The sequence below is a fragment of the Dama dama genome, chromosome 15 (assembly GCF_033118175.1).
Source record: "Dama dama isolate Ldn47 chromosome 15, ASM3311817v1, whole genome shotgun sequence".
Taxonomy (NCBI): Eukaryota; Metazoa; Chordata; class Mammalia; order Artiodactyla; family Cervidae; genus Dama; species Dama dama.
The window spans coordinates 13,617,148-13,630,822 of record NC_083695.1 but is presented as its reverse complement, the minus strand read 5'-3'; the positions used below and the strand labels follow the sequence as shown (position 1 = coordinate 13,630,822).

Genomic DNA, 13,675 nt, shown 5'->3' with positions numbered 1-13,675 from the left:
AGAGAATGCAAGAATCAATTAACAAAGACCTAGAAGAATTAAAGAATAAACATAGAGACAAATAACACAATTACTGAAATTAAAAATACTCTAGAAGGAATCAATAGCAGAATATCTGAAGCAGAAGAACTAATCAGTGAGCTGGAAGATAAAATGGTGGAAATAACTTCTGAAGAGCAGAATGAAGTAAAAAGAATGAAAAGAACTAAGGACAGTCTCAGAGACCTCTGGGACAATATCAAATGCACCAACATTCAAATTATAGGGCCCCCAGAAGAAGAAGAGAAAAAGAAAGGGTATGAGAAAATTTTTGAAAAGATTATAGTTGAAAATTTCCCCAAAAAGGAAAAGGAAATAGCTGATCAAGTCCAAGAGACACAGTGTCCCGTACAGGATAAACTCAAAGAGAAACACGTCAAGACACAAACTAATCAAACTAACAAAGACTAAACACGAAGAAGGAATATTAAAAGCAGCAAGGGAGAAGCAACAAGTAACATACAAGGGAAACCCCATATGCTCAACAGCTGCTCTTTCAGAAGAAGCTCTGCAGGTCAGAAGGGTATGGCTGGATATATTTCAAGTACTGAAAGGGATAAATCTACAACCAAGATTACTGTACCCGGCAAGGATCTCATTCAAAATTAATGGAGAAATAAAAAGCTTTTCAGACAAGCAAAAGTTAGAATTTAGTACCGCCAAACCAGCTTTACAACAAATGTTAAAGGGACTTACATAGTCAGGAAATACAAGAGAAGAAAAAAGATATACAAAATCAACCCCAAACAATTAAGAAAATGGCAATAGGAACATATATATCAATAATTACCTTAAATGTAAATAGATTAAATGCTCCAACCAAAAGACACAGACTGGCTGAATGGATAAAAAATCAAGACCCATAGATAGATATGCTGTCTACAAGAAACCTACTTCAGACCTAAAGACACATATAGACTGAAAGTGAGAGGATGGAAAAATATATTCTATGCAAATGGGAAGCAAAAGAAAGCTGGAGTAGCAATCCTCATATCAGATAAAACAGACCTTAAAATAAAGAAGATTACAAGAGATAAGGAAGGACACTACATAATGATCAATAGATCAATCCGAGAGGAAGACATAACAATTGTAATTATCTATGCACCCAACATAGGAGCGCCTCAATACATAAGACAAACACAAACAGATATAAAAGGAGAAAACAGTAACACAATAATAGTAGGAGACTTCAACACCCTACTCACACCAAAGGACAGATCATCAAAACAGAAAATTAACAAGGAAACACAAGTCTTAAATGATACATTAAATGAGATGGATCTCATTGGTATCTTCAGGACATTGCATCCAAATGCAGAAGAATACACCTCCTTCTCAAGTACACATGGAACATCCTCCATGATAGACCACATCTTGGGTCACAAACCAACCTCAGTAAAATTTAAGAAAACTGAAACTGTATCAAGTATCTTCTCTGACCACGCTATGAGACTAGATATCAATTACAAGAAAAAACTGTAAGAAACACAAATACATTGAGATTAAACAAGATGTTTCTAAATAACCAACAGGTTACTGGAGAAATCAAAAGGGAAATAAAAAAATTTCTAGAAACCAATGACAATGAAAGCACAACTCAAAACCTATGGGATGCAGCAAAAGCAGTTCTAGGAGGGAAGTTTATAGCAATACAATCCTACCTCAAGAAACAAGACAAACATCAAATAGACAACCTAACTTTATACCTGAAACAACTGGAAAAAGAACAAAAAAACCCCAAAATTAGTAGAAGGAAAGAAATCATAAAGATCCGAGCAGAAATAAATGAAAAAGAAATGAAAGAAACAACAGTAAAGATTAATAAAACTAAAAGCTGGTTCTTTGAAAAGATAAACAAAATTGACAAACCTTTATCCAGACTCATCAAGAAAAAAAGACAGAAGAATCAAATCAACAAAATCAGAAATGAAAAAGGAGAGGTTACAAAGGACAATATAGAAATACAAAATATTGTAAGAGACTATTATGAACAACTAACTATATGGCAATAAAATGGATAACCTGGAAGAAATGAACCGATTCTTAGAAAACTTCAATCTTCCAAGACTGAACCAGGAGGAAATAGAAATTATGAACAGCCCAATTACAAACACTGAAATTGAAGCTGTTATCAAAAGTCTCCCAAAAAACAAAAGCCCAGGGCCAGATGGCTTCACAGGAGAATTCTATCAAACACAGAAGAGCTAATGCCTATCCTTCTAAAACTCTTTCAAAAAATTGCAGCGGAAGGAACACTTCCAAATTCATTCTACGAGGCCACCATCACCCTGACAGCAAAACCAGACAAAGACAACATAAAAAAAGAAAACTACAGGCCAACATCACAGATGAACATAGATGCAAAAATCCTCAACAAAATTTTAGCAAACAGAATTCAGCAACACATCAAAAAGCTTATACACCATGATCAAGTTGGGTTTATTCCAGGGATGCAAGGATTCTTCAATATATGCAAATTAATCAATGTGATACACCGTATTAACAAACTGAAAGATAAAAGCCATATGATCATCTCAATAGATGCAGAAAAAGCCTTTGTCAACATTCAGCACCGATTTATGATTAAAGCTCTTCAAAAAATGGGCATAGAAGGAACCTACCTCAACATAGTAAAGGCCATACATGACAAGCTTGCAGCAAACATTATTCTCAGTGGTGAAAAACAATGCATTCCTGCTAAGATCAGGAACAAGACAAGGGTGTTCACTTTCACCACTATTATTCAACATCGTTCTAGAAATCCTAGCTACAGCAATCAGAGAAGAAAAAGAAATAAAAGGAATCCAGATCAGAAAAGAAGCTCTCACTCTTTGCAGATGACATGATTCTGTACATAGAAAACCCTAAAGATAGTGTCAGAAATTACTAGAGCAAATTAGTGAATTTAGCAAAGTTGCAGGATACAAAATCAATACACAGAAACCACTTGCATTTGTATATGCTAACAATGAAAAATCACAAAGAGAAATTAAGGAATCAATCCCATTCACCATTGCAGAAATAAATAAACTGACCTAAGGAGACAAAAGAACTGTACACAGAAAGTTGTAAGACACCAATGAAAGAAATCAAAGGCAATATTCCATGTTCCTGGGTAGGAAGAATGAATATTGTGAAAATGACTATACTACCAAATGCAATCTACAGGTTCTATGCAATCCCTATCATATTACCAATGGCATTTTTTACAGAACTAGAACAAAAAATTTCACAATTCATATGGAAACACAAAAGACCCCGAATAGCCAAAGCAGTCTTGAGAAAGAAGAATGGAGCTGGAGGAATCAACCTTCCTGACTTCAGGTTATACTACAAAGCTACAGGCATCAAGACAGTATGGTCCTGGCACAAAAACAGAAATATAGGCCAATGGAACAAGACAGAAAGCCCAGAAATAAACCCATGCACCTATGGGTATTTTTGAGAAAGGAGGCAAGATTATACAATGAGGTAAAGACAGCCTCTTCAATAAATGGTGCTGGGAAAACTGACAGCTACATGTAAAAAAATGAAATTAGAACACTTCCTAACACCATACACAAAGAAAAACTCAAAATGGATTAAAGACAAGACCAGAAACTATAAAACTGTTAGAGAAAAACACATAGAACACTCGATAACATAAAGCAAGATCCTCTATGACCCACCTCCTAGAGTAATGGAGATAAAAACCAAGTAAACAAGTGGGACCTGATTAAACTTAAAAGCTTTTGCACAGCAAAGGAAACTATAAGCAAGGTGAAAAAAGAACCCTCGGAATGGAAGAAAATAATAGCAAATGAAACAACTGACAAAGGATTAATTTCCAAAATATACAAGCAGCTCATACAACTCAATACCAGAAAAACAAACAACCCAATCCAAAAGTGGGAAAAAGACCTCAACAGACATTTCTCCAAAGAAGACATACAGGCGGCTAACAAACACGTGAAAAGATGCTCAACATCGCTCATTATTAGAGAAATACAAATCAAAAGCACAATGAGATATCACCTCACACCAGTCAGAATGGCCATCATCAAAAAGTCTACAAACAATAAATTCTGGAGAGGGTGTGGAGACAAGGGAACACTCTTGCACTGTTGGTGGGAATGTAAATTGATACAGCCACTACGGAAGACAATATGGAGATTCCTTAAAAAACTAGGAATAAAACCACCCTATGACCCAGCAATCCCACTCCTAGGCATATACCCTGAGGAAACCAAAACTGAAAAAGACACATGTATCTCATTGTTCATCACAGCACTATTATAGGTAGAACATGGAAGCAACCTAGATGTCCATCGACAGATGAATGGATAAAGAAGTTGTGGTACATATACACAATGGAAAATTACTCAGCCATAACAGGAATGCATTTGAGTCAGTTCTGATGACGTGGATAAACCTAGAACCTATTATACAGAGTGAAGGGAGTCAGAAAGAGAAAGATAAATATCATATTCTAACATATATATATGGAATCTAGAAATGGTACTGAAGAATTTATTTACAGGGTAGCAGTGGAGAAACAGACATAAAGAACAGACTTATGGACATGGGGACAGGGGAGGAGAGGGTGAGATGTATCGAAAGAGTAACATAGAAACTTACCCTACCATATGTAAAATAGATAGCCAATAGGAATTTGCTGTATGGCCCAGGAAACTCAAACAAGGGCTCTGTATCAACCTAGAGGGGTGGGATGAGGCAGGAGATGGGAGGGAGGTTCAAAAGGGAGGGGATATACACACACACACACACACACACACACACACACATATATATACCTATGGCTGATTCACGTTGAGGTTTGACAGAAAACAACAAAATTCTGTAAAGCAATTATCCTTCAATAAAAAATAAGTTAATTAAAAAGAAATAAATGCATTCCCATCTACACAAAGTGCAAATACTGTATGATGATTCCACTTACACAAGATACCTAGAAGAGTCAAATTCATAGAGAGTCAGAAAGTACACTGGTAGACTCCACACTTGCCCATCCAAAAAAAACACCTGCTTCACTGGAAAGCAGTTCCTCATTAATAAAAGTGTACTGTAAAGCAGTCTCTAAAACCAGAACTCTGGGAGTCATTCTAGTCATTCTTCCCTGTTAGCCAATCAATCACCAAGTCCTGATAAATCTCTACAGCCTGACAAAAAGAATTTACCTCTCCCTGGTAGATAGGAATAGGGCAAAACTCCTCCAAGCCCAGGATGTGTGACCTTTCCATTAGCTTTTAAGACCTCCAATCCTTCTACCCCCCTTCTCGTATTTCTCCTTGTGATTTCTTTCTTTTTTATCCAGGATACAGTTTTGTTTAGCCCTTTTATTTTTCCCTGAACCTCACCCTGCAAACTAACAAATTTATACCCCAAGCTACTCAGCACCACTGGAAAAGGTTATAACCACACAGACTAACACCTGAACAACTAAAAGTAGTCTCTGACCTCAGCCAGACCTTCAGAATTGCTTGCCAATTTCTATATTCCTAGTCAATTTGTTTGCACGCCTCAAAATGCTTCTTCTATAACTCACCTCTTCCAGCCATTATTTCAGCTCCAACTTTTCAATTCAATAGATGCAGAGATGTTTCCTACTTACCTGAAGTAATTAAGGCAATCAGGTAGAAACTTCAGCTTCTTACTCTCAGACTTCTTAGAATGTATCTAAATCTACAGGCCTCATTAACTCACTTTCCTCAGTCAGAATGGCTGGTGTGTACAAGACACACATATGGTGATGGAGTTTTAAAAAGGGTCATTCTTTCTCCTGTGGAGGGATAATCCTGCCTATATAGGGCTTCTGAAATTTTAACATGCATTTAATCACCTAGGAATCTTACTGAAAATCCACATTCTGATTTAGGAGGTCTGGAGTGGGATGTGAGATTCTGCACTGCTTCCAGCAAACCAATGCTGCACATTTGGAGCAAGGTTTGGGAAAGTGGAAGTGAAGTCACTCAGTTGTGTCTGACTCTGCGACCCCATGGACTTAACAAGCCTGACACACTCCTCTGTCCATGGGACTTCCCAGGCAAGAATACTGGAGTGGGTTGCCATTTCCTTCTCCAAGGTTTGGGAAAGCAGGGTCCAGATTCCATCCTGTCTCATCTCCTCAGAGACCTTTCACTCCAAGTTAACACCTTTATCTGCCATATCTTCAGATCTGTTTCCCTCTCAGCTGCTCCCTCCCCCAGCAGGTAACATACCTGTCTTTTCTATCAATACTTTAAAATAAGCCCTTTCTCAGCTACCATCCAATCTTCTCAGTTGCTTTGCTCCACTGTAAGTTTCTATGAAGAACAGTTACACCAATGGTTCCCAAACTTTTTTGGTTCAAGAGTAATTAGTGTCAGAGTAATTTTTTCATGGCACTCGTAAGCCAAAAGAAATATCTGAGGGTTCACTTTATTAAGGAATACAGGCCAAACTACTTAGCAAGTACTTAAATCCTAATAATTTAGCATCTGTCCGGCACTGCATAATTTTTCAAACTGTGGAATCAGCCTCATTTCCTGTTTCACACTGATTTTTAGGCAGTACTTAACTTTTTTTTTTTTAAATCAGAGTAAACACTGAAAACCCAGCTTCACAAAGGTATGACAGCACCAAAAGAAATACAGTGTGGTGTCTAAGAGATACTACTGTACTTTCCTTGAAATTTAAAAATAGTCATGGCACCCCTGTGAGCTAGCTACAGTGCCCTGGGATGCCTACAATGTACAACCTGTTAACTGTAGGTCTATGTAGTTCTCAGAATGGCAGCATTTCCACTGCTTGGGAAGTTGTTGGAAATGCAGAATCTTGGGATTCACCCCAGACTCACTGATTTCAGAATTTCTACTTTAACAAGATACTCAAATGACTCACTGATTCCATCCAAGTTCAAGAAGACTGGTCCTTGCCTACATCTTCTCACTTACCATTCAACTCACTGAAATCACCACAAGCAAAGTCCCAAACGATGCCCCCCAACCTTTTTAATAAAAGCATTGCATGCTTCCAGTTCTAATCCTAATTAACCCTCTTTGCAGTACTTGATACTATCTATCAACTTTCTATTCTTCCTTGGTTTTTAAAACACCACTGTCTTTTGGTTTCCTTCCTTTTCTTTCAATACACTTTCCTAACACGCCCTTTCTCCCCCAAAGAAGAGTACTGTTTCCCACAAAGCTTCTGTAATTAGCATTACCATTGCTGTGAAAGCTGCTTTCTCCAGGGGACTGCATTCAATCAACCCTGTGGCTTCGGCTAAGATCTATATGCTAACCACCCTAGTCTAGATGGCTCTCTGCAGCCTTAGACCTATAAAACAATCTCCACTTGTATCTACACAGGCTTATTAAACTCAACAATTCCAAAACAACTTACCTGCCTATCTTCCCTGGCCTTCAAGTTGCTGTTCTTCATATACCCTTTCTTCACCAAGTGGCATCCTCGGTCAACCAATTTCCCTAGAGAAGCTCAGAAATCATCTTTGACTTCTCCTCCACTGCCCTTGCTTATATCATCAATCAGATCAAACATCTCTTGTTATGTAAGTATGGATATCTCCATCTCTATTACTTCTATTTTAAAAGAGGTCCTTAATCTTTTCCTTGGATTCCTATTCACAGCCTCTGGACTCCTCTCCTTGCCTCCAGGACTGCCATGACCTGCTCTGTATCATTCTCCATGTTCCATCCAAGTTAACTTTCTAAAATCAAAATCTAATGTCACTGCCTGCCTCTAATCCTTCCATGGCTCCAAATGCCTAGCAGTGCTTGTCAAAGCTTTCCAGCAAATAGCAGAAGGGTTTCCTGATACAGATCTAAGAAGCTCACTATAAACAAGACATTTCTTTCAAGGCTCCATTTTAATCTTAATCATTTCCATTTTGCAACCTATTCCATGGTTAGCCACTTGTGTTACGACAGATTTGAGTAGTTGCAACAGAGACCATGAGCCCACAAAGCCTAAGTAATTACTGTCTGGCCCTTGGGGAAAACCTGCTGACTCCTGCATCACACCATAAGTACAGTTAAGATTAGGACTGTGTTTTACTTATCTTTATGCCCCCAGCACATGTCTAGAGAAAGTACTAAAAAATATTAACTGAAGGAATTAGAATGTTGCTAGGAAGAGCTCCAAGGGCTCATAAGGGATGTGTTCACCAAGTTGATATGGAATGCCCTCAAGCCCTAAGGAAGACACACAAGATCAAACAGAGATGTTCTTCAGTAAAGGGACAAATCCGTATCACTTGCCTCTTGGTAAGAGGCACTGAGAAGAACACGGCAACACCTGAGTAATATTCCTGACAAAGACAAATAACCCTGATCTAATGGCTAGACAATGTCAGACAAACCCAAACTCAAGGACATTCTACAAAGGAACAGGCCTGCAGGCTTCAAAAATGTCAGTCATAAAACAGCAGATCTGAGGAACTAGTTCAGATAGACGGAGACTTAAAAGACATGATACCTGAATACAATGCATGATCTAGGATTTTCATTTGTTACAACAGACATTACTGGAATAAGCTACCATCTCAGAATAAGATCTGTATATTAAATAATAGAATTGTATCAGTGTTAATTTCCCAATTTTGATTATAGTTGTGTGCTCATATAAAAGAATATACTAAGGTAACAGGTATCACGCCTGCAACTTAATTCCAAATATTTCAGAATATACTGATATATTTAGAGAGAGAAAAATGAAGATCTCAAACACCGAGGTAGGCAAAATAGAATACTATTATACAGAGGTCAAAATAGGTTCTGAAGAAACTGCCACTAAGTTCATCACTGTGTGTGAAAGTCATTCAGTCAGGTTCGACTCTTTGCAACCCCATGGACTATATACAGCCCATGAATTCTCCAGGCCAGAATACTGGAGTGGGCAGCTGTTCCCGTCTCCAGGGGATCTTCCCAACCAGGGATTGAACCCAGGTCTCCCACATTGCAGGTCGATTCTTTATCAGCTGAGCCACCAAGGAAGCCCAAGAATACTGGAGTGGGTAGCCTATCCCTTCTCCAGTGGATCTTCCCGACCCAGGAATTGAACCAGGGTCTCCTGCATTGCAGGCGGATTCTTTACCAGCTGAGCTACCAGGGGAGCGACAAGCCCATCAGATCTAAAGCTATTTTCCTAAAGAACTTCCAAGTACCAGTGTATCCCTTACACACACATTAGAATGACTAAGAAAGTGTTAGAAACTACCATTCAGAGCAATTGGTATAAGAATGAATATTTCTGGAATCTTGCATCATATTTTTCTTCTCCAAACAATGAGAAGTAAAACACTTAAAACCAAAATACTTTAGATAAGACTGGGAAAGCAAGTCACTAGGAAGACTGTTCCACCTGGCAGTATTCTTAAAAGGAAATTATTTCAAGAAAGAAAAATAGGGAGGGAGAAAAATTAAAAAGAATACACAGGGTGCTTACTCTAAGACCTTAACCAACAAAAGAACCATGAGATGAACTAATAAAGCATGGCATGTCCAAAGAACAGATCGTTCCATTTGCTAAAATAAACAATGTATGATGAGGAGTAAAGGGAAATAAAGCTAACTTGAGGCAGATCTCAAGCACTAAGCTAAGGAATTCAGATTTATTTTTCAAGCTACAGAATGCCTGAAGTCATATAAGCAAGCACTGACAATAATCTGAGTTGTCATTTAGGACAGCAGTCAGCAAACTCTGACCTATGGGCCAAAGCTAGCTCACCTCCTATTTTTGTAAATAAAGTTTTACTGGAACACAGTCATGCTCATTCATTTACACATTGACTACGGCTGCTTTCCTGTTAAACAGCAGAGTTCAGTAGCTGCAACAAAGAATGTTTGACCCACAAAGCCTAAAACATGTAACCCTTTTGGAAAAACTCGCTGACTCCCACTTTAGGAAGATGAATGTGAAGATAAAAGTAAAGGATAGATTAGGGAGAACAGGGAATCCTGGAAACAGGGAGATGACATTCATGGCTATTAGGAAAAAGCACACATCAAAAGACAGTGTGAACTGAAAGCCAAAGATAGGTGTTTGAGCTCAGTGTTGGTGAGAAGGGAACCCAAACTGGAAGGAGAAGCAGAGACAGTCTGAAACAAAGTATGAATGAATCCAGTTCTAAGGTACCATGACTGGGAGGACGACGGAAAAACGGAACACACGATAGAGAGCAAGTTTCCGAGGGGAGATGACAGAGGAGTAATTTGATATCATATAGGAAAACTCTAAAACGCCAGTAAGACATACAGAAAGTACACAGTGGGGGAAGAAAATCCAACTTGGGGAACAGAATTAAGAATCAAAAGTTCAGTGATGGTATCTGAAGATACAGAACTGGACGAGATCAAGTGGATGAGACAAGCTAGAAATGATGGCAGGAGGAGCAGACCCATCAGCTCAGCCCTATAACTGAATATTTTGTTACCTTTAACCCTCCCAATAATCCTGAAAAAAGGAACTGCCCTTAATTTACAGAACAAAAACCTGCGCTCAGAAAGGATTCAGGTTAAAATTGGAGGCCATACAGCTAATATGCAGCAGGGGTATAACTGAAACCCAGGTCTACCTGATCTCAAAGCCAGTGCCCAATCTCCATACTATATGTAAAGAGAAGAATGCTGATGCCAAAGAGAGGGAAATACCTGCACTCAGAAGGAAGCCAGCAGAGAAGGAATAGTTTGAGAATTACAGAAAGCCAGGGCAGTGCAGTATCATGTAGCCAAGGAAGGAGAAAGAAAAAGGGACGGGTGGATAACCACAGGTGAGAATTCTGACAGCTTACCACATGCCAGCTACAACGCTTTTCACACATTAGCTCATTTAGTCCTTGCCCAATCACGCCATGAGTGCTACTGCTATCCCATGAAACAAATGTGAAAATAAGGCAGGTAACTTGGTAGCGTCCACAACTAGCCAATGGCAGAGGAGGGCTGAGGATCCAGGCATCCTGACTCTGAACCCTACGTTCTTCTCCAGTTATATCACACTCCCTCCAGTCAAGTGCTGCAGAGTAACAGAGGGGAATAAAGGCAGGAGAGAGCAAAGGACAGGTCCTCATGTAATAGGGGAGTAATAACTTAAAAACATTCCTTCCTTTCAGAACATCACTTGATAGCACATGTCATGTTACAAGTAGGTTAAGGAATAAATAAGGGATAACCAAGTGAAAGCAGATGTATCACCTACTTGTAAAAGCCCTGGGAGAAAAAAGATGAGAGAACATTAACTTGTGGGATTAATATAATCAAAAAAATGTAAACCAGCTGCTTTCATTAACAAAAGATTTCTTTTCTTTGCCAACTTATTGGTTGTTAAGAGGTATTTAGAATAGTTAATAAATGTCCTTTGGTTTTCTGAGATATGAGATGTCACATTTCTTTAAATCTCTCCTACCGGTTAAGAATATACCTTATATACGTTTTCTCAGACACAAAAATGAACTAGAAACTCTATTCAGTTTTAAGAAGTTGTCTGGCCTTCACATAGGATTCAAAATGTCTGATTCAGAAGATTTATAGTGGGTTGCTGACATTAACGGAGAAGGCAATGGCAACCCACTCCAGTGCTCTTGCCTGGAAAATCCCATGAATGGAGGAGCCTGGTAGGCTGCAGTCCATGGGGTCGCTAGGAGTCGGATACGACTGAACGACTTCACTTTCACTTTTCACTTTCATGCATTGGAGAAGGAAATGGCAACCCATTCCAGTGTTCTTGCCTGGAGAATCCCAGTGACGGTGGAGCCTGGTGGGCTGCTGTCTATGGGGTCGCACAGAGTCAGACACAACTGAAGTGACTTTGCAGCAGCAGCAGCAGCAGCTGACATTAACATGATTCCAATGCAAAGTTTACACACTTAAAGGAACTACATCTTCTGCATATATGGCCTATTTGAAAATGGAGCACGCCAGGCCTCCCCATGGTGAGATACAGGAAGGCCTGGCGTGCTCCAGTCCACAGGGTCACAAAGAGTTGGACACGACTACACAACTGAACAACAATCTACGTAAAGGTTAATTTTACTACTTGACCAATATCTTTTGTGATCTACATGAAAAAACTAACCTGCCCAAAGAATTGTATGCTGTGTTTGTATACTATCAAAACAGTGTTCCTTGAAGTGAACAATTGGTATTTTTTGTGAATATGACTTTGTCTATGTTAAACAACATTCCAATAGTGCATTTCTGAAATTATTCCGTTAAGGAAAAAGAAAGGCTTGCCTTATCCCCAGTGTTTTAAAATTAAGAAATTTCTGTAATGCATAGTGGAAGTTCAAGTAGGAAACCTAAAAAGTAAATACAATTCTCCTAAAACATGCATAAAATAGAAAACTACTTCACATGTCTTATGTAGGTGGTCAGGTTCTGGAGTCAGACCATCCCACTTTGTGCCCTGGCTCTGTAAATCTCTAGCTGTGTGACTTGGCACTTTTTTTTTTCTTAATCTGTGCCTCAGTTTCCTCAACTGCAAAATAAGGAAAATAATAGTACCTATACTTCATACAGTTATTGTAAAAATTAACAAGAAAATTTGGGTAGAAGGAGTATTTATAATAGTGTGTGGTACAAAATAAGCATTAAGTAAATGTTGGCAATGCAAGTAAATAAAAATCTTCAACTCAGCAATTCTATTACTACTTCTAGAAATTTTTCTTATAAAAACATTACTACAATGCACAAGGTTCCCCTTTAAGAATATCTGATGCAGAATTATTTGTCATAGCAAAAAATTAGAAATAACCCAAACTTTGATCACAAGGAGCTAAATAATTTATGGTACAATCTTTCACTGAGCACAACGCTTCTGAGATTCATCCATGTTGTTGCATAAAAGAGTAGTTCATTTTATGGCTGAAGAGTATCCCACTGTATGATGTACATTTTATTTATCTAGTCACCAGACAATGAACATTTTGGGTTGTTTCCTATTTTTAATGATAATGAATACTACTCACGTCTTTGGATATGTTTTTATTTCTCTTAGGAGATACTTAGTTAGGGTCATATGATGAGTCTATATGTATTAACTTTTGGGGCAGTGGCTGACATGTTGCCCAAAGTGGCCATACCACTCTGCATCCCTACAAGTGATGAATGAATGATCAGTGTATAAGCATTCCAGCTGGTTCATACCCTTGCCAAAAGGTAGTATTGTCAGTATTCTAAATTTTAGCCATTTTATAGTGTATGTATGATGCTTTTTCACTGGGCTTTAATTTTCATTTCCCTAATAACCAATGATGTTGAGAATCTTTTCACTTACTAGGTCATTCACATATTTTCTTTTGTGGATTATCGTTTCAAATCTTTGGCCTATTTTTCTGTTGGGCTGTTTCCCTCCTTGTTATTGAGTTTAATGAAAGCTTCCAATATTACAGATAAAAGTTTTTGTCAAATATGTTTTATAAATATAAAACACATTATTGTTTTATGTCAGATATGTTTTATATATATAAAACATATTATATAAAACCCTTTTCTCCTAAAAGGGCTTGTCTTTTTTTTTAAATGGTGTTTTTCAATAAGCAAACTGCTTTAATGTTTTAAGTTCAATTTGTCAGTTTTTTTCTTTTATGGTTCATCTTTTTTTTTGCCTTAAGAAATTTGCCTATCTCAAGGTCATAAAGATT

The 13,675-nt window shown here is 38.1% G+C and overlaps 1 protein-coding gene across 1 annotated transcript in view; it reads right to left on the bottom strand.

Annotated features, from left to right (window-relative positions):
• EGLN1 (egl-9 family hypoxia inducible factor 1) overlaps positions 1-13,675 on the bottom strand; it is a 61,753-nt gene that overhangs the window by 32,581 nt on the left and 15,497 nt on the right. The gene's annotated exons all lie outside the window — the stretch shown is intronic.